Here is a 22,011-nt window from a genome sequence, read left to right on the forward strand (position 1 = left end):
GTGAGCCCCCACAGGGGCTTGCAATGGCAGAAGACGGTGTGGAGCCATCCAGGTTGGTGGTTTCCACAGAGGAGGAGGAGGTCGCTACTGACCCGCACATGGGGCCTGGTGGGGGCATCCCTGCTGGTGCAAGTGCTGCAGTCCAGGGGCAGGGGCAGGAGGCAGCACAGGTCGCTGTGGAGGGGCCTGTGCATGTCACTGTCCCTGACACTGTGACTGCACCACCATGCACCAGCTGGGATGCCCCATCCCAGGCCCGTCTGCAGGTAGAGGGGATGTCCATGTCATCTGACTCCCCTCCACCTGCGGACGAGGGGACCACTGGCCGTATGGAGAAGGTCCTGAATGGTATCGCGTTGCGCACGCGTGACATTCGTGATGACGTGCGTGCTTCCCGGGGGGAGCACGCACGTCATCACGAAGAGCACCGTGCCAACGTGGTCCAGTTGGGAGCGGGCATGGTCGGGGGTTTCGTACATGTGTCGGCCACTCTGGCGACCCTCTCCTCCTCTGTGGAGGTTATGCGCCAGTCGTTCTCCATGCCATCTTCCGGCCCAGATGCCACCAGGGCCCCCTGTGGACCTGCCCCGACCAACGCAGCCTACTCAGTGGGAATCCCATCCCTGCCACAGTCAGGAGTCGGAGGTCCAGCAGGGGTGGACACACCAGCAACTGGACCCCAGCAGATGGAGGATGTGACAGCATCATCGGCAGGGCACGTGCACGACGGCGTCGGTGGATTCCATCAGCCTAGATGCCGTCGTGCTGGCAGAGGCAGTTGCCTCGGAGGCAGCGGCAGGCTCGACGTGGGAGGCATCATGGCTCGGGGCCATCAACATCAGGGGGGCAGGCATCAGCCGGGGGGCAGGAGAACCCTGGAATGGAAGTGTCTTCTGTGTGGGAGTGGTTGGGCCAGCAGATAGGTGCGGAGCGGCGGCGGGTGGAGGAGGAACGGCTCACAATGGTCAGGGCAGAGAACTCAATGCAGAGGGCGCTGAGGCGGGCTGAGTGCCTCAAGGGTATTCGCAGGGAGTTGGAGCTGGACACCGCATTATCCCTGCAAGACCTGGGGGCCAGGGAACATGCCCGCCTCCAAGACATTGAACAGGAGTTCGATGATGCCCTGGCCCATGACATCAACCAGTGAGCCGTCGGACTAGCCCGCCGCCTTTGTATATAGTTATTTAGGTTTAGGTTTCATTTCTTTATTATTATGATTTGGAGTCCACAGACTTTGCGCCACTTTTTGTATGTAGTTGTATTTTAGATAGGGTTCTTGGTAGGTTTCATTTGCTTTTGGGATAATGGACCCTTCAGACTTTCGTTTTCAATTTTCAGGACATGTATACGCTTTCTTTTAGTCATATTCACATGGATTAATGCTTTTCTATGCTTTCCATCTTTGGATTTCGTTCTATGGACTTTGGGGATGCACCACTTATATTTGTTCATGTTTTGGATTTCTTTACTTGCTTGGATTTGACTTTCTTTTTCTTATTTCAAATATTATTTCTTCATTTGCATGTGTGCTTTTCATTTTGACATTTGTTATACTTTTTAATACATTTCTTCATTCAACATTATTGGTGTGGTGTACAGTGATGATTTTGGTGCATGTCTCCATGAGCATTGGCACAGTCATGTGTTGCAACTGTGTGGCTCTGTAGGACATTTGCTGATGGGCATGCTGGTTCTTTTCAGACTATCATGGAATGGGTGATTTACTAGGGAGTGGGTGCAGTGGTTCGTTGGGTGTTTGCACTGGGGGTGAAAGGGTGGGATTTGGGTTGGCATTAGGGCCATGGGTCTGTATCGTCATGGCGTGGTGTTTGGGGGACATGAGTGGGGGCCTGCTGGCAGGTGCCCCACACTGCTGGGGGGTGGGGGTGCAAGGGGACATGAGTGGGGGCCTGCTGGCAGATACCCCGCACTCCTGGGGGGTGGGGGTGCAGGGGGATATGAGTGGGACATGAGTGGGGGCCTGCTGGCAGGTGCCCTGCACTGCTGGGGGGTGGGGGTGCAAGGGGACATGAGTTGGTGATCAGTAGTGCAAGGAGACATGTGCCTTTGCTGGGGGGCATGCCCATGTTGGGTGGGCTGCCTGCGGGACATGACCAGTGGTGCAGGGTAGTCCCCTGTGGTGTGGGCTGCCTGCAGGGGCCCTGGAGGGTGTACAGGGAACACCTGGGAGGACCCACACTGCCAAATCACGTGTAGGACTCCCTGCGCACCCCGAAATACACGTACCCTGCTGAAATCGCGTGTGACACTTCCCGCGCACCCCTGAAATACACGTACCCTGCTGAAATCACGTGTGAAACTTCCCACGCACCCCTGAAATACACGTACCCTTCTGAAATTGCGTGTAAAACTTTCTGCGCAACCCTGAAATACACGTACCCTGCTAAAATTGCGTGTGAAACTTCCTGCGCACCCCTGAAATACACGTACGCTGCTGAAATCATGTGTGAAACTTCCTGCGCACCCCTGATATACACGTAACCCGTTAGCACAGGGCCAATCGCGTGTGAAACTTCCTGTGCACCCCTGTAATACACGTACCCTGCTGAAATTGCGTGTGATACTTCCCGCGGACCCCTGAAATACACGTACCCTGCTGAAATTGCGTGTGAAACTTCCCGCGCACCCCTGAAATACACGTACCCTGCTGAAATTGCGTGTGAAACTTCCCGCGCACCCCTGAAATACACGTACCCTGCTGAAATCGCATGTGAAACTTCCCGCGCACCCCTGAAATACACGTACCCTGCTGAAATCGCGTGTGACCCTTCCCGTGCAACCCTGAAATATGCATACCCTGCTGAAATCGTGTGTGAAACGTTCCGCGCAACCCTGAAATACGCGTACCCTGCTGAAATCGCGTGTGAAACTTTCTGCGCACCCCTGAAATACACGTACCCTGCTGAAATCACCTGTGAAACTTCCTGCGCACCCCTGAAATACACGTACCCTGCTGAAATCGCGTGTGAAACTTCCCACGCACCCCTGAAATACACGTACCCTGCTGAAATCGCATGTGAAACTTCCCGCGCACCCCTGAAATACACGTACCCTGCTGAAATTATGTGTGACACTTCCCGCGCAACCCTGAAATACGCATACCCTGCTGAAATCGCGTGTGAAACTTCCCGCACACCCCTGAAATACGCATACCCTGCTGAAATCGCGTGTGAAACTTTCTGCGCACCCCTGAAATACACGTACCCTGCTGAAATCGCCTGTGAAACTTCCTGCGCACCCCTGAAATACACATACCCTGCTGAAATCGCGTGTGAAACTTCCTGTGCACCCCCAAAATACACGTACCCTGCCGAAATCGCGTGTGAAACTTCCCGCGCACCCCTGATATACACGTACCCCGCTCGCACAAGGACAATCGGGTGTGAAACTTCCCGCGCACCCCTGTAATACACATACCCTGCTGAAATCGCGTGTGAAACTTCCCGCGCACCCCTGATATACACGTACCCCACTCGCACAGGGCCAATCGTGTGTGGAACTTCCCGCGAACCCCAGTGATACACGTACCCTGCTGAAATCGCGTGTGAAACTTCTCACGCACCCCCGAAATAAACATGCCCTGCTGAAATCGCGTGTGAAACTTCCCGCTCACCCCTGAAATACACGTACCCTGCTGAAATCGCGTGTGAAACTTCCCGTGCACCCCTGAAATACACGTACCCTGCTGAAATCGCGTGTGAAACTTCCCACACACCCCTGATATACACGTACCCTGCTCGCTCACGGCCAATCGCATGTGAAACTTCCCGCGAACCCTGGTAATAAATGTACCCCGCTTGCCGTGCTGGTACAGGGTTAGCGCAGCCCTTTGCGCTGGATTGGGGATTTTGATGGCTTTTCCCTGCGTGAGGGGCGTTCTTGAGGGCGTAACTGGCGCTGCTGCAGGGTCGCTGCGCCACTGTGCGCCATGGCTGGTTTTGGTAGCTGAAATCCATGAATATGCTGTGCGCAGAAATGGATTTTAGCGCACGCGGCTGGCGCAGAGATTCGCACGTGCACACTGTGCGCCAGCCGCGTGAGCCACTTGTGTGCTAAATTCTATGAATTACCCCCAAAATATCCACTTACGACAGTTTGAAGTAGGACACCTATTCATAAGAATGACCCAAAATAGTATTCTTCATTCATTCCTTGAGAGTTGTAGGGAATCCATTATATCAATCCATCAGTCCACGTTGTGTCCATTTTTTATTAAAATCTCCCCCACTATGGGACCAGCATTGCACCTCTAGTACAACACAGCACATCTGAGCCACTATATTTGTCTTTTGTCCGTAAAGTGTCTGGCCACCAGTGATTTGGCATTGTGTGCGTATATTACTTTTATGCTCAATCCATCTTTCTTTTGCACGCTTGGTAGTCTGCCCAATTAAAAAAAAAATCCACAAAGGCAGCTCAGTTCATAGATTACATTGCTGGTATGGCATGTTGCGAAATCTCAAAGTTTGATCTTGGCACCTGATAAAGGGTTTCTTACATATGTGCCTTTCATGATGCTATTGCAGTTATTGCAACTTAAGCACAGGAAAGTGCAATTTTTGCATAGATGTAGAACAGGCTGACCCTGGGCCTCAGTACGACCATGGCGGTAGCGGCTGTCGCTGGTAATGATTTTTTACTCGGTCCAAGAAAAGGGCAAAAACTGGGTTATGCCGACCTTGGCGGACCCGGTAATTGCCCTTTTCTTGGACCCGGTAAAAATGATTCCCCATTCCCATTGAGCACCATAGGGCTCAATGGGAAGGGGAAGGATGCTAACAACAGGCCCGTTAATGACGGACCCGTTGTTAGCATCCTGGCCTTCTAACGGGTCCCGCTTTTCACGTCTGGTCAGACCAGACGTGAAAAGCGGGACCCTCTAGCAGGCCTCGTTATAGGGCATCCCGTAATGAACGGTGCCGGTCCTGTACCGGCACCGCTCATTACGGGACCGCCAGGGTCCTAATGAGGCCCCCTGTCTTTTTTGTTTCTCTACCTTAACCAAATGATCCTGGACATTTATCCCTCTCTTGTAGCGGATCATAGGAGGTTTAGGGAACATTTTACTCAGATGTTCCTCTAGTTGAATTAGTCTCAAATTTTTCTTGATTGGTCTGGTTATGTGGTGACTCTGGGTGGAGTATTTCATTGTGTATAGGAATGGTGTGTCAGTGTTTTTTTTGTTTTGGGGTCTGCAAACTCTTGCAACCTTCTTCACTTGCTTTGTTACCTGCCATCAACACTATTTCTGAGGGATAACCTCTCTGACGATATCTCTCAGCCAATTTCTCACATTCATTCTCAAAGGTAATCTCATCAGAAATTATGCGACTCAATCTCAGAAACTGAATGTAAGGCAAGTTATCTTTGAGGTATCTAGGATGATGGCTTAGGTAGTGTAAAGTTTTGTTCACATCAGTCGGTTTTCCAAAAACATTCATAGACAACCCATTCCCTACTATTTCAATCTCTACCTCCAGGAAGTGCAATTTGAGATTGCCAATCTCCATTGTGAAATGTATGTTATGGTGTCTGGAGTTACGATAGTCTAGAAACTCAGTCAATTCTTCCTTATCACATTTCCAGATTGCATAAATATCCTCAATATACTTTTTCCATGAGAGTTGTCTTGGAGACCAATGTGCATGTTGAAGGGCATGTGTATTTTCAAGGAAAAACATGAATATGTTGGCATATGCAGGGGCCATAGCTGACCCCATTGATGTGCCAGATGCCTGTAGCTAGAATTGAGAGTTGAAGAGAAAATGGTTATTGTGTAGAAAAACATTGGCAGCCTGGCAGTTCCCCTCCTGCAGAATCGCCCATTCTAATGCTTCTGACCCTTCCAAATGGGAGATTGATTTATATAGGCCAGTACATCAAAGGAGACTAGTGTATAGTCTGGTGGAAGTGGTCCGAGTTCTCTGATGCATTTCAGGAAATGTGATGTATCACATAGGCATGTTGGAGAGTTCTGGACAATGGGTTGTATAACGATATCCAAATCAATGACCAGAGGGTCATTGATGTGTAGGGGATGTGAAGGTCCTCAACCCTAGGACCCTTCCTTGCCTCATTGTTTAAGTCTACCATGTGCCAGGGTTGTTCCACCCTGGCACCCTGCGTTTCGATAAATTTAGATTAACATTCTGCATACTAACACATCCCTTATATAGGTGTGCACACTCGGCTTATATCTTATTCTTCATTCACTGTATCCCCTCTTGACATAGAGAGTGGCACAGTTTTTGCTGAGGTGCACCCATAATTCAATCTGGTTGGGACTATGTCCTTCCCTAAAATGAATGCAGTCACTAACAAACATGCAACCACATTAGCCTTTGATGAGCAAGATGCTAACAGTATATTAGGGCTTATTACAGATATGAAATCCACAACCCTCTTGACTACCAATCCTGATCGCATTATTTTTTAATTGGAAAAAATAATCCGGAGGGAAATATCACAAAAATTGCACACATTCACATTGGCTCAGTATTATCGAGGTCAAAGGATCCCAAGAGTCTTAAGGGTTTAACTTCATCCCACTTTATGTAAGGATAGTCCATACTTCATTAATAGATGGGAGCAAATATTACATAAATGCTATACCAACTACATCAGGTAAGGTGTCGCCTTTGGAGCCAATCCACTTGTCAATAGGGTCGGAAATATCTTCCTCTATTTCTGAAGAGTCCGTCTTCCCTTCCACCCCTTCTTCCTCACCTGAGGATATCCACCTTGAGTCTGGCTTCTTTTTTCTGCTCCGTACTGGTATCTCCTTTTTTTTATGAAGGAATGGCCTGGCACGGAAGGAAGCCACCTTGACCACCGATAACAAGTGGATCAGTGACTCCTCTCCCGAGACCGCCTGTGAATGGGGAAAAAGCCACTTGGCACAAAAAAAAACAAAAGGTAGATGGTATCCGTAGCGGAGTGTATGATCTGATGTTGCGGACCCTTGGAGAGACGAGGGCTTGGGTACGTGTTCCAAGGGAGGAGGAGAGTACACTGGCTGGAGAGCCCAGTACTAAGCCACACAATGAGTGCGCAAAACTGGAGTAGGCAAAACAAGTTGCGAGTACAAGAGATGGCGGCGAAGGACCTAGAAGAGAAACAGGTAAGAGGATGAGAAAAGGTAAGCACAGAAGTAGCAGACTTTTGACAAGCCGTAGCGGACTGTGAAAGCAGAAGTAGGAAAAGTAGCGAAGCCGTGCGGCTGCACGAGCAAAGAGAAAGGAAACAAGGAGTGAGCGAAAAAGGGACAGCGTGAGAGCAGCGGAGGAAAGGCAAGCGAGAGGAGGAAGAATAGCAAGCAGAGCACCGCTAAGGGAAAACTCGGAGGAGCGTAACAACACAGGAGAAATCCAGGAATGATGCAACGCATCCGCCGCTGGTTTCACGTGAATGAAATACTTCCGGCGGCAGCTGCGTAGCAAAACAACTAGACTTCAGACAGAGGAATGTGAGAAGCATGGAGGGAAACTCAATGGCGGACCCTTTTCCACCTATCCCAAACTCGCCGCTGCCACAAGGGCATGACAGTATGCCCCCTCTGAAATTCCACCCCCCTGGCTTGCCAGGATGACTGCGGTGGAACTTTCTCACCAAGAGCGGGGCATGTATATTGGATTTGGGTTCCCAAGAGTTCGAAGACCGGGGGTATCCTTTCCAATGCACCAAGTATTCCAGTCTACCCCGATAATATCTGGAATCACAGATCTGGGCGACTTCATAATCCTCACTTGAGAGGTTGGGGAGTAACCGCAACTTGTGAGAGGTGCGGCCCCACAAGTCTGATTGGAAGGTGTGCAACTGAGAGGAGTGGAATACCGGGTGTACCCGTCATAGATTGTTGGGAAGTTTGAGACGGAAGATTACTGGATTCACCTTGTACGTTATCTCGTAGGGTCCTATAAATCAGGGAGATAACTTGGAAGGATGTACCCAGCAAGGCAAATATTTAGTGGAGAGCATAACCATAGACCCTACTCTCCATTCTGGTACCGGTCTACGATGTTTGTCTGCCTGTGTTTTATACCGGCGACTCGGCTCCTGTAGACTTGTCTTGGCCAAAGCATGTGCTTCCTGGATGAGAGTGAGAGATTCATCTATGGATGGTACACTGGAGCTGACTCTGAAAGAGGGAATGATGGAAAGTGGGTGAAAGCCATAGGTACAGTAGAACAGACTCATCCCCAATGCCGTATGAATGGAATTATTGTAAGCAAATTCCTCTGTGGGCAATAGAGACACCCAGTTGTCTTGCTGCTGGTTGATGTACCAGCTGAAGTATTGTTCCAGGGTGCTGTTGAGTCTCTCCGTTTGCCCGTTGGTCTGGGAATGGAAGCCTGATGAGAGGGCCCTTTCAATGCCCAGACTTTCACACAAAGCCCTCCAGAAATTAGACGTATATTGGCTGCCTCGATCAGAGGTTATCTTCTTAGGAAGACCGTGGAGACAGAAAATTACCTTTAGGAAAACCTCAGCGATTTTGGTGGCGGTAGGAACACCAGGTAATGGAGAAAAGTGGGCCAACTTGGAAAATGAATCTATTGTCACCATTATACAGGAACACCCCTGTGAAACTGGTAAATCCACAATAAAGTCCGTAGATATGTGGCTCAATGCGCCCCGTGGTTGTGGACTGGTTTCCAACAGCCCCAAAGGTTTCTGTGTCGGATACATGCTTCGGAGGCACGTAGAACAGGATAGGAGATATTGAGAAGTATCTTCCTTCATGTCCGGCCAACTGAAGGACCTCTGCAGGAGATCCATAGTACCTTTCAAATCCCGATGACCGGCCGTCTTGGAGTCATGACACCAAGCTAGAGCAGCCTTTCTCAGCTTCTGAGTGGGTAAGAACAACTTTCCTTGAACGAAGTAGAATCCTTCCTTCATCTCATAGTCGTGGCTCCTGAGCAAGTCCTTAATACCCCTGTATCCCATAGAGGCCTCCTTAACTTGCTGCAAAATGGAAGAGAGTATCGAGATGATCTTAGTCTGAGGAAACATGAATTCTTTGACAGGATCTTCAGTGATACAGTAGTCACTGCAATGAGAAAGTGCTGCAAAATGGAAGAGAGTATCGAGATGATCTTAGTCTGAGGAAACATGAATTCTTTGACAGGATCTTCAGTGATACAGTAGTCACTGCAATGAGAAAGGGCGTCGGCCAACAGATTTTGAGATCCCGGTATATAGGTTATGTTGAAATCAAATTGGGCAAAAAAATGGGCCCACCTAGCCTGCCGGTTGTTATAGCACTCAAATTGTCTCAGCACTTGTAAATTCTTGTGGTCAGTTCGGATAGTAAATGGGTGTTTTCCCCCTTGAAGAAGATGTCTCCATTCCAAACATGCCAATTTAATTGACACCAATTCTTCTTCGATTATGGAGTAGTTTTTTTGACTGGGATTGAGAGTCTTGGAGTAGCATGCTATGGGATGTTCTTTGTCTTCATACTGTTGCAGAAGCGCGGCCCCCACTGCCGCTGAGGATGCATCCATCTCTAAAATGAAAGGTTGGGATTGATCTGGTTGGCACAAAACAGGTGCCAAACAAAATGAATGTTTAAGAAAAATGAAACTGTCCTCTGCTGCCTGAGTCCAATGAAACGGAGTGGAAGACTTCTTGAGTAAAGAGGTGATTGGTAATACCTTCTGAGGGAATCCAGGTATGAATTTTTGGTAGAAATTGGCTAGGCCAAGGAACTTCTGGACCTCCTTAACAGTGTAAGGGGAAGGCCATTCAAGAATGGTGGCTACCTTCTGAGGATCCATTGTAATGCTTTGATCTGAAAGGATAAAGCCCAGGTAGGAGATTGAAAACACAGAAAAAACTCATTTTTCTAATTTAACGTGTAAGCAGTTGTCCTGCAGCCTGTGAAATACCTCTTGGACGTGTTTCTCGTGCTCTGCTGGGTTACGAGAAAAGATCAAGATGTCGTGTAGATATATGATGGTAGTTTGACCAAGCAGATCAGAGAATAATCTATCCATAAATCTTTGAAAGATGGAAGGGGCATTGACGAGTCCAAACGGCATAACTTGATATTCAAAAAGTCCAAATGGATTGCGGAATGCTATCTTCCACTCGTCTCCTGCCTTCACTCGGAGCAGATGATACCCATTCCGTAGATCTAATTTGGTGAATATCTTGGATCCTTGACCGCCTGCATGATCTCCGAAATGAGGGGCATGGGTTATCGGTCGCGTATAGTTACCTTGTTAAGACCACGATAATCAATGCACGGCCTCAAATCCTTAGAGTTCCTTTTGGGAATGAAGAACAGGGACGCTCCTGCAGGGTATTTGGAATGTCGTATTAACCCGTTGGTAAGGTTGTCATCCAAATATTCTCTGAGCACCTTCTTTTCCCCCAAAGACAGAGAAAACATTCTTCCAAAAGGAACCAATGACCCTGGTGTGAGATTGATGTTACAATCTTCAGCTCGATGAGTAGGGAGTTCCGAAGGGTTCTTTTCTTCCACCACCTTCGAGAACTCGAACAGATAACTTGGTAAACAATGTATGGCACAGGTGTCCGCACTGCTCACAGTCTTCATAGTTTCAAAACTTGGTGCTGGAAGACAATTTGATTTGCAGTAGAGGGAGTGAAAACTTAACTGATTTTCAGACCAGTTGATGGTGGGATTGTGTTTATGGAGCCAGCCAATGCCGAGAATCAAGGTGAAGTGGGGCGCCCGTACTATGTCAAATGACAGTCTCTCAGAGTTTTGTTGAATCACAACTGTAAGTTCCTCCGTGGAGTGAGTAATGAGGCCGGAGCTCGATGGTTCACCGTCCACTCCTTCCACCTTCTGGTCTTCTTTCTTGGCCACCCTCTGTAGCCTTATCTTGTCGGCCCACTGTGTGTCGATAAAATTGCCGCCCGGCCTACAATCCAGTAAGGCCTAAGAGGCAACCTCTTTATTGCCCACCTTTATCTTCACTGCTATAACCATAAGCCGGGAGTCCTCGGTAGTCTTAGAGGATGTTACTGAAAGTGTGGCATACGGACTTACAAAAGCCCCTCGGTAGTCTGTCCTGCAAATTACTGAGGGTGCTCGTTTCCCAGTCTTCTTGGAGGAACATTTGGACAGTCTCTCAGAAAATGTGTGGCCGCTCTGCAATACATACAGAGACTCCTTTCTCTTTGTCTCTTCCTTTCTTCAGGCGTAAGTGGAGCTCTGGTGGTTCCTATTTGCATAGGTTCCTCCTTGGTCTGTCTTGTATGAGGTGAGGAAGTTTGGGGAGTGGAATTGGATGAGAATAACAAACCTTGTGTCTTCTTCTTTTCATTTCATCGTTCCGACATCCGGAAATCTATGCGGAGGACAGCAGTCAAGAGATCCGCAAAAGTCAGAGGCCTAGCAATGCGAGCAAGTTCATCTTTTAAATCCTCTCTTAACCCTCTGCGAAATATGGTATATTGATCCTGCTCACCCCAATCTGCTTCTGCAGCCAATTGTTTAAATGAGGTGACATAACACAGTAAATCTGAGTTCCCTTGGCGGACTTCAGACGCTAGGAAAGTACTTTCGGTTCTCAAAAATGTCTGTTGGAGAAGAGTCTTAAATGCACTGTAATCTTGTAGGACTGGGTCAGACTGAGAAACCAGAGGAGTGGCTTAAGCCAGGGCATTGCTCGTCATGTGGGTTATCATAAAACCCACCTTAGCGTGATCCGAGGCAAACGCACTCATCCGAAACGCAAAGTGGATGTTACAGGCCTCAAGAAATTCCTTGACCTTCTTGGGCGAGCCATCAAACTTCGCAGATACCAAAGCCAGGAGAGGGAGATCCGTAGATTGCTGCTCTCTTGTTGCGACTCTTTGCTAAAGGGCGGCATTCTCATTTTTCAATTTTGTACTTCTAGGTTCAAGTTCTGAACTGCTGCTACCAATTCTTGTATTTGCTAGGCGGTAGCCATAATAATTTCTGGGCGTTGCAAACTGTCAATAGGGTCGGAAATATCTTCCTCTATTTCTGAAGAGTCCGTCTTCCCTTCCACCCCTTCCTCCTCACCTGAGGATATCCACCTTGAGTGTGGCTTCTTCTTTCTTCTCCGTACCGGTATCTCCTTTTTTTAATGAAGGAATGGCCTGCCACGGAAGGAAGCCACTGTGACCACTGATAACAAGTGGATCGGTGACTCCTCTCCCGAGACCGCCTGTGAATGGGGAAAAAGACACTCAGCACACAAAAAAACAAAAGGTAGATGGTATCCGTAGCGGAGTGTATGATCCAATGTGGTGGACCCTTGGAGAGACGAGGGCTTGGGAATGTGTTCCAAGGGAGGAGGAGAGTACACTGGCTGGAGAGCCCAGTACTAAGCCGCACAATGAGTGTGCAACACTGGAGCAGGCAAAATAAGTTGCGGGTACAAGGAGATGGCAGCCAAGGGCCTAGAAGAGAAACAGGTAAGAGGATGCGAAAAGGTAAGCACAGGAGTAGCAGATTATGGCAAGCAGTAGCGGACTGTGAAAGCAGAAGTAGGAAAAGTAGCGAGGCCGTGCGGCTACAGGAGCGAAGAGAAAGGAAACAAGTACTCAAACTTACTAAGATAATTCTACACAATAACCTTTTTTGCTTCAACTCTCAATTCTATCTGTAGGCATCTGGCACATCGATGGGGTCAGCTATGGCCCGATCATATGCAAACATATTAATGTTTTTCCTTCCTTGAAAATACACATGTCCTTCAACATGCACATTGGTCTCACAGACTCATCTCATGGAAAAGGTATATACGTGATATTTTTTGCAACCTGGAAAGGTGACAAGGAAGAATTGACTGCGTTTCTAGACTAACTTAACTCCATAAACCATCGAAAACCAACTGATGTGAACAATACTTTACAGTACCTAAGTCATTTTCCTAGACACCCCAAAGATAACTTGCCCTACAATCAGTTTCTGAGATTGAGACACATAATATATGACGCGGCTACCTCTGAGAATGAATGTGAGAAATTGGCTGAGAGATATCGTACGAGAGGTTATCCCTCGGAAATAGTGTTGATGGCAGCTAACAAAGCAAGTGAAAAGGAACGCAAGATTTTGCTGACCCAGAAACATAAGAACACTGACACACCATTCCTATACACAATAAAAGCCTTGCATGCCTCCACTTGGGCCAGTGCCCAAATAAGGGGCTGCAAGTCCCTTTCCCCCTGCAGCCAGCAGGCAATCATTCTGTTATGCAGAGTAGTCATGAAATGGAGTACTGAGCATGGTAGAATGAGTGCCAGCTGGTGCTTGATGGTTGTGCCTGGAACGCCCATAATACGCCAGCTGTCATCGCCTTAATCTCTCCTGTTAAAGCTATGTATGGTTCTAGACATCCGAAGGCTTTCAAGCGAATTCTCCCATTCCGTGTGTTATCACTAAAATGCACTGTAATCTTTGCTACTGTGATTTCTAGATTGGATTATGCCAGCAGCGTTTACTTGGGATTCCCCTCCTACCTAACTGCAGGAGTACAAAATGTGGTTGCACTCACCCTTTTGAAATTGGATTTCAGGGGGCATATTTCACCTGCATCATCTTCCTTAGATGGGCTTCTGGGGGGTCGAGGAATTGCTCTTCAAGCTCTCTGTTTAGGGCAAGCATATCAATCACTCTTAGACCCACCACTCTCCTACCACTTTGCTTTGTTAGTGCTTATATCTTCAAAAATACCCCATTGGTAAATACTTCTCAGCTCTTCCTCCCCAACTTTGGAACTCATTCCCACACTACATCAGGACCACGCCCTCATTTGCAGCTTTCAAAAAGGGCATAAAACGTGGTTGTTTTCTTATTGAACCCCCACATTATAAGTAGTAGAGTCTTTTACTACTGTGCCTGGAAGCCTTCTCAACATATCTGCTCCAGTACCTCTTCTATCCACATAGATAGAACCCTGCCTGCCACTTTAGAGTGGGATGGGTCCCAGTACTTAACTCATCACATTCCTGCCTTGCCCAATCCAGTGCACATTTTAGTGCATCTTTGCACTGCCTAGTTTTTGGTAAATCATTTGTCCCTCATAGGGCCTATATTCTGCCTTCTACCCTTACCTTCAGCAGACAAATGTTTTTCTTCCCTACCTTGTTTATTAAGAGTTTTCACTGCTCACTCTCCCTGCTGAGCTTCCCTTACTAGATGTAACTTCTGTATTTCTGGAGGGAGTCTCTTTTCCTATTGCTTATTCTCTGTACCTTTGCTTATCAGATCGTATCCTGTCTCCAGAGAATTTTGGTTCCCTGCCTCTGGCCACAATGTACCCGATTGCCTATAGTTGTTTGCCTGTTGGAAATGGTTTATTTAGTATGACTTGCTCCTGTGCTGTGATTATCTTCATTCTGTGGGACCATACACTGGTATTTCCTTCAGCGTTTATTATGTTATTGTGGTCTTCTTATTCTTGCCTTAGCCATGGCTAGAAAGATAGTTCTCAGCCAGTTGAAATGTCTCTCTCTTCTCTCCTCCAAGCACCACTCACCTTCTTACTACTTTCACACTCTGCTCCTTCACCTCTTTGGACAAGGGCTTTCTCCTTGCTATTTCCAATATCCCCCGCTTCACACTTTGGGTATCACCCTGCTGCACTCTTCTTTTACATTCAAGGATGTCTACGTCTCCCTGAGTTTCTTTACCGTTTTGGACACCCTCTTTCTGTATTCCTTCTAGCTGTGTGGTATCTAGATCTCTATTTCATCCTTCAAGGTCTTTATCCAAAAGAAATTATTTGTGGAGTGGGCTCACCCAGCTCCTGAGGGCTCTATTCTAGCCGCCATGGCCTTTATCAAGAATACGTCCATCCTAGGGTGGTCTCACCCAGCCCCTTGGGTTTCCCTCCCAGCCTCCGGGGTCTTTTTACATGCTTTGATATGATATGATAGGTTACTTATAGTGCTTAATTACCAGAGGTTTCTTAGTTCGGACCCGGGGATCGAACCTGTATTGCTCTGTGTCGTCTTGCTTCCAAGGCGAACACGTTGCCCCTGAGCTATCCTACCTTGCCTCACCCAGCCTCCCGGATCTCTCCTCCAGGCTCCTGGGTCTTGCTCTCTCCTTCAACCTTCTCTAAACAAAATCTGTCTCCACTTTCCAGTTTCCAGCTCCTACGTGTAGACATACGTGTCACCACATTAAAAGTTTCTCAAAGCTCCAATGTTGGAACGCAAGTTTGCTGGTGACCCTCAAGTGACAGTTCTTTAAATGAAGTGCTGAAATGGCCTACTCTATATCTTCCCTTAAATTGGCGGTGCTTGAAACACCAAACATGTTATTTAAAAATCAGTCCATCCATCTAATATAATTGAACTCCATTTGGGTAACCCAACAAGTCAATGTCATGTCTGAAGAAATATATAATGATTAACACATTCTAAGTATATGGTTATGTTGAATGATGGTTTAATGATGAATTCAGATGTTTATGTAAAACCATAGATCACCAATTGTCCAGAAAAGCTATATATAAGCACACTCATATATACGTTCCATAGATACGAATTAAAGAAAACACAATTAAAACTAATCCAAAACTTTAAATGCAAGCTGAAAATCTATTTACTAAAGGAAATAAATTTGCACGAGGTAACACTTCCAACTCCCATCACCAACCCAATTTAACCACATCAATGCAAACACATGTTGGCCTTTCACTAAACCTTTCACTATAGCATGCCTGTTAGGAACCACACAATTCAATTTGATAATTGGTTTGAGCTCAAGTTCTATTAATTTAAGTTCCCAGTTGTCATCTATAATATTACTTTCCACTCTGCACATTTTTTATTGAAATTCAAAGCATTCACTCAAACATCGCACGGTATAAGTATTTCCAAAAACCAAAAAAGATACACATTGCAACCTTGCGTAATACATTCATAAATAATTGTTAAGCACCTAAATCACCAATACATATTTACCACATTTAAAATTAAAATCTCCATTGAAGTTAAAAATGTTTTTAAATAAATAAATTACAAATAAAATGTTACTACGGGATACTATTGATCTAACAAAAACCATTACTTTATCCCTGAAATCAAGATTGTCCTGAGATAAGCATCCTTAATATAGCCATGGAACCCTCGAATTCCATCTATTGTCCGAGTATCCTTTAAACATTCCTTGTCCATCCTTTTTTGGGCACACCAAATGATTTGAAAGGAGCCAGTATCCCAGCTACACCTGCGGAAGAGGTACATTCTTAGCAACACAAGTTGATGCACACAACAATACAGTATCGTTTTCAAATGTGACTCAAGAAGTATAGAGTGGTACATGTAACAGAGTCTGTACCAGTTCTACTTGTCATTTAGGAGCCACCATTTCGTAAACTACAAACAAACATATATGATCTTTAGAGGCAAATTGGAAGTTCACTGTAGTCACTCATGGGGGCCTGTCATCAGAAGGGCAGAACATCACCAGAAGGAACACATTCCATGCCTCAATGTTAGTGGTGGATTCCCTAAGGCCTTTCTTCATGGCTCTGTGCCAGGTTACAGTTTCAGCCACACTCCAAACTTTTAAGTCATTCCACCATAGCATTTAGTTTGGGCCACCGCCTGCTTCCATGCCATAGCAATTATCTGTTTTGCAATTACACATGCCAGAGCCATTAACTTAACCACATGCATAGCTTTATCCGGTCGGGAATAAACACCCAGCAAGCATTCCACCAGGGACCAATGGTACCTATATATATCCGCATTCTCAAAACACAGCTCAATTTGGTGGCAGAAAGCCTGTACTCTTGGACATTTCCAGAACATGTGCATTATTTCAGCAGAGTCATCCCCAAATCATGGGCAATAGGACCATGCATCCTTATCAAATTTAGTGAGTCTACGGGGGGTCAAATACGTTCTAGGAAGAATATTTAGCTTTATCAGCCTAAATCTCGCATTTCTGGGAGCGAGCTTTACAAACAATAGCACATTTCCTTATTGGCCATCCTCTAGCACCAGACCCAAGCCAACCTAGATGTTGACCATCTAGCGCACGCAGCAGACAGCAGACCACTATGCAGTTGTGACACAGATCTCCAACCACCTCCAAGCTCGTACAGCAACGTCAACAACTTGTTAGGCTCAGGTTCTCCTGGCCAGTCAGGCCGTTTATTCCCAGATATTTTGGTAATACTCAAGAACCTCAAAAATTGGCCTTTGTGCTACCCGTCTACATCCACCATATCTCCAAATTCCCTAAAAACTCCATCTTTGTAATGTTCCCCCATGTGGAGATCCCTGCATTCTCCTACCTTCTGGTACCAATAACATAATTATTATCAACGCATGTGTCTGCCGATAGGGGCACATACGGAGAGTATACCTTCCGCAGTATAAGAATGTTCAATGTTCTAGCCCATATCTGTCTACCCAGTCGCTGCATATGAGGTCATTCGTTTAGACATTTCCCTGTGATGCATAGGGCTTCTTTGGCCAAGATTGTTTTTATGGTCTGCAGCAGCAGTCCAGAATCTAAGGTTGGGTCATCTGCTAGCCAACCCACTACATATTGCAACTGGGCTGCCAAGCAGCATAACTTCAATGATGAGAGATGAATTCCACCATCCTCATACTTCATACACAATGTACTCATCACTATCCTGTGTCTGCCATTCCCCAGATAAAACTCCTAATTATAGAGTCCAGCTCCTGAAAGAAACCAGATGGGATAAAGAACAGTATGTTGGAAAAAGCATATATCATACATAGTAGTATGATCATTTTCACCAGCGGCGCTATGTACCCAATTAGAAACAAGGGTAGCTTCCCCCAAAAGCTTATAGACTGTGCCACTCCATCCACAGCCTTCACAGCATTGCATCTGAACGTGTGTTTCCCCCATTAAAGTCCAAGAATTGGAAGGTCCCAGGGATCACAGTCATGCAATTTATCCAAGCAGAATATGCATGATGTCTTTCTGCTAAACGAGATGCTCGAGATCTCAGCAAAGCCATTGAGCACCACAAGGAACAGGGGTAGATTATGTATCGGTTCAAACAGGTACAGAAGGATATCATCAGCGTGAAGTGAAATCAAGTGTCTAGATCCCCCAATCCAAATACTGGCCTCACTGAACTCATTTCGCAAGAATACTGCCAGTGTTTCCATCCCCAATATATACAACATAGGTGACAGCAGGCAACCTTGCCTGGTAGCCCTTTGTATGTCCCAAGCCATAGATATATATTTGCCCATTAGGACCCTGGCTACTTGATTAGTTTATAGTAGTGTATGGCATGTGCCTTCTGATGCCGATAAAATTATCCAAAAGAAACAAAAAATGCAATGCACCAGATACAGGAAACAACAATTTATTGCAATAGACTGCCAGGCAGAGAATAAGCCATCAGATATTAAAATAGTAATTGAGTGAGTACATACGTATATTGTGTTTTCAGAAAGCAAAATAGCAACAGATTTGTAAAAACGTTCTTCATGGTGATTGGCTGGTAAGCATTGCACTATACATGATTGAATTTTATTGGCCTATTCTAAACATGTGGTAGATGATGTGCTAGATAGCTCATTGAGCATTGAGATCATCCTGCTTCTCACCCAATGCCATTGGACAAAAGCATGAGACACATGTATTAGTCAAAAGTTAATTTCCATTGGTGGCTCCAGGGTGAGTGGAAGTGGAATGAACAATTAGACCAAACAGCTTCGTGAGATATGACAAAATAAAATATAACAGTTGATTTCCTTCCTCAAGGAACTTACGCAATTTGGCACCAACATACTGTTCTCATCATTATGAACTGTATTTATCAGTTCATTTTGTAACTTTGCTTGGTGAGAAGGTTACTAACATGGATGATTTCATATGTCCTGTGTGTGACCTTATGTTTCGAGACATTGCTGCTAGCAAGCATTGCTCTTTAGCAGTGATGCTTCAATGCATATGTACATTCCATTACGCTGGTTGCAGGGTTTCAAGAAATTCTAGTGTGAGGCATAGGCGCTCATTGACAATGGCATGAATGTGGATTTGCTAGTGTAGTGCATATTGCCATAAATGTGCCTTTTATATTTATTTATTTATTTGTTTGTTTGTTTGTTTGTTTGTTTGTTTGTTTATTTATTATTTTTATATTTATAAAATGCACTAAACACCTAGGCACCAAGGCGCTGTTGCACCAGTTACACTTTAGTCTTGAGTGGGCATGCAGAGTAAAGAGGGGGGAAGGGTCAGGGGAAAAAGTGGGAAAGTGTGAGGAACACAAGGTCAGGAAGAGATGAGGCCCTAAAAGGCAAAGTTAGTTGAAAAGCAGCATTTCAGTGTTCTCCTGTCCTGAACACCCAGTACGACTGTTCTGCTCTCAGAGATGGCGGGAGAGCATTCCAATGGCTAGCTGCAAAGTTAGGGAAGCTTTCCCCACCTGTTCTGGATTTCTTGAATTTAGGAAGAAGCAGCCTGTTTGTGTAAGCCGATCTGAGTGGCCTGTCTGATTGGACTCTGTTGATCTTCTGAGAGAGGTAGGGTGGGGCTGTGTCATCTGTGAGTGATGCAAAGTGTCTTGAAAATGATTTTCTCTCGAACTGGGAGCCAATGGATCTCTTTCCTGGTGCAGGAGATGTGCTCTCTTTTGCCAATGTTAAGGGCAGCCCTGATGGCATTGTTCTGGATCACCTGCATCTTGCTGATGTTGTGTTGTGAGGTACCTGCAAAGAGGGCATTGCAGTAGTCTAGCCTTGCCCCGATAATTGTTCTGGAAGATGGTGAGGTGAATGTCCTGGGAGACAAAGGCTCTGAAGGCATTGATGAGCTTTGTGGTGTGGGCGGCGGATGAGAGGATGGCAGTCACCTGGCTTGTAAGTGAAAGGGTGGCATTGAGGTAGACTTAGACTCCAAGGGTCTTACCTGATGAGGATACAGGGATTTGTATGCCGTCTATGTTGAAGGGTGCGTATGTGGGGTTGAGTTTCTTAATTGCAGATGAGGAACCGACCAAGAGGAGTTCTGTCTTTTCATCGTTGGGTCTGAGTCGGTGTGTGGCCATCCAAGCCTGGATGGTGGAGTACACTTTGTTGAAGGTGTGCATGTCAACTAAGTAGTTTCAGGTCAGTGGTTCAGTGGTAGGTGAATTTGGGTGTCATCAGCAAAATTGATGTAGAATATGCTGATGACGTCAGGTAGGTTAAAAAAGGGTTTGGTGAATGTATTTTAGAGGGTGGGGGCTATGCACAATCCTTGTGGGACTCTACAGGGGATAGGCTCGGGTGGGGCGCTGGCATTGTCAGTGAACACTCTCATGGAGTAGTCCTTCAGGAAAGATGCAACCCAGGTGGTTGCCTCAGTTGAGAAATGGGCTGCTTTGGTGAGGTGGTGGCAGAAGATGTGGTGGTCGACGAGGTCAAATGCAGCTGAGAGGTCTAGTAGAAGGAGGAGGGTAGGTGTACCTTTGTCTCTGAACTCGTCCAGCTGGTTCTTCAAGTCGAGCAGGGCAGACTCAGTGCCGTGGCCTGGCCAGAAGCCTGATAGTCGCACTCCTAGGATGTGGTGGGCCTCAAGAAAGTGCTGGATTTGGTGTAGTCTGCTCTGTCTAGAATTTCCAGTAGAAAGGGGACTGTGATGATGGGCCTGTAGTTGGTCGCGATGGTAGGATAGAGGGAATATTTCTTGATTAGTGGGAGGACCTAGGCTTCTTTAAGGCTGGTGGGTACTGGGCTGGTGGTAAAGGAGCAGTTAATGAATTTGGTAATGAATGGGACGAGGGATTCTGAGCATTTCTTGACAATGAATGCTGGGCAGATGTCTCCTTTGCACCTTGTGGGTTTTGGGCTGTTTAGGATGGTGGGCGTTTCTTTTTCAGAGATAGGTCTAAAGTTGAATAGTGGGGTCTGTTGAAGGGTTTGTCTGGCAAGGTCAGGAGCGTGTGCAGTGATGGGCGAGATAGGACATTTGAGGAGGGATTGTTTGTGGAGGATTTTTGTGTGTAGCAGATCTATATTGTGCGACAGGGCATTCTGTATCTCAGTGCACCAAGCTACGTTTTTGATGATGGCTGGGGGCGGTGCAGTTGCCATTTCCAGTTCTCTTAGAATGATGAACAACTCCCTTGTAGTGGAGTTAGCGTTGGCAATTCTAGCATTAAATGAGGTTGCTTTAGCTTTGGTAATCGCTTGTTTATAGGATTTGGAGGCGCTGGCAAAGAGGATTTTGTGCACGTCTGTGGGGATACTCCTCCAGTGGGATTCGGCTCTGCTTTTTTTGGATCGGAGCTCGAGGAGCTCAGGTGTAAACCAGACATTATCATGCTTTGCTTGCTTGCGTTTGCGTGGGATAGGAGGTGCAACAGTGTTAGCTTGCGGTGGTGAGTGTCCTAGAGTAAAGGTCCGCTAGTATGTTGGGGTCATTAGAATGGAGGCTTAGGGGATTCAGTTCCGGTAGCAGTGGTACAATGGCATCTTTTGAAAGTTTGCAGGAGCTGTGGGTGAGTGTGGGAGGAAGGGCAACGGTGTGGAGGGTTGGCAGTGTAGAGGGTGAGATGGTGAAGGACACACTGTGATGGTCAGACCACTGACAGGGGTGTTGGTGCCGATGATGATGTGGCAATTAAGGTCCGCTATCCCGTTATTCAGTCAAGGATGCAGCCTTTGGCATGGGTGGGGGCACTGATGCAGTGAGTGAAGCCCAGTGCCGTGAGCGAGGTGGCTACTGAGGCAGCATTGATGTCCACTGGGTCATTGAGGCCAAAGTTCAGGATGCCTAGTAGTATAGTTTTGATTGTGGGCTTGATGTAGAAGCCTTGTAGATGAAGGAGGTCCTCCTCAAAAGATAGGATGGGTCCTGGAGGGTGATATATGATGTGGAAGTTGAGGGTTTCAGTGTAAGAGGTGGTGATTCTGATCGAGAGCGAGTCGCAATTCCCCACCAAGGAGGTGGTAATGTGTCTGATTGAATGGTTTTCTTTTGCAATCAGGGCATCACCACCCCCTTCCCACTGGGTCTGTCACTCCTGTATATAGCATAGCCAA

Source organism: Ambystoma mexicanum, chromosome 7p (genome assembly GCF_040938575.1).
Source record: "Ambystoma mexicanum isolate Mex_15411 chromosome 7p, UKY_AmexF1_1, whole genome shotgun sequence".
NCBI lineage: Eukaryota > Metazoa > Chordata > Amphibia > Caudata > Ambystomatidae > Ambystoma > Ambystoma mexicanum.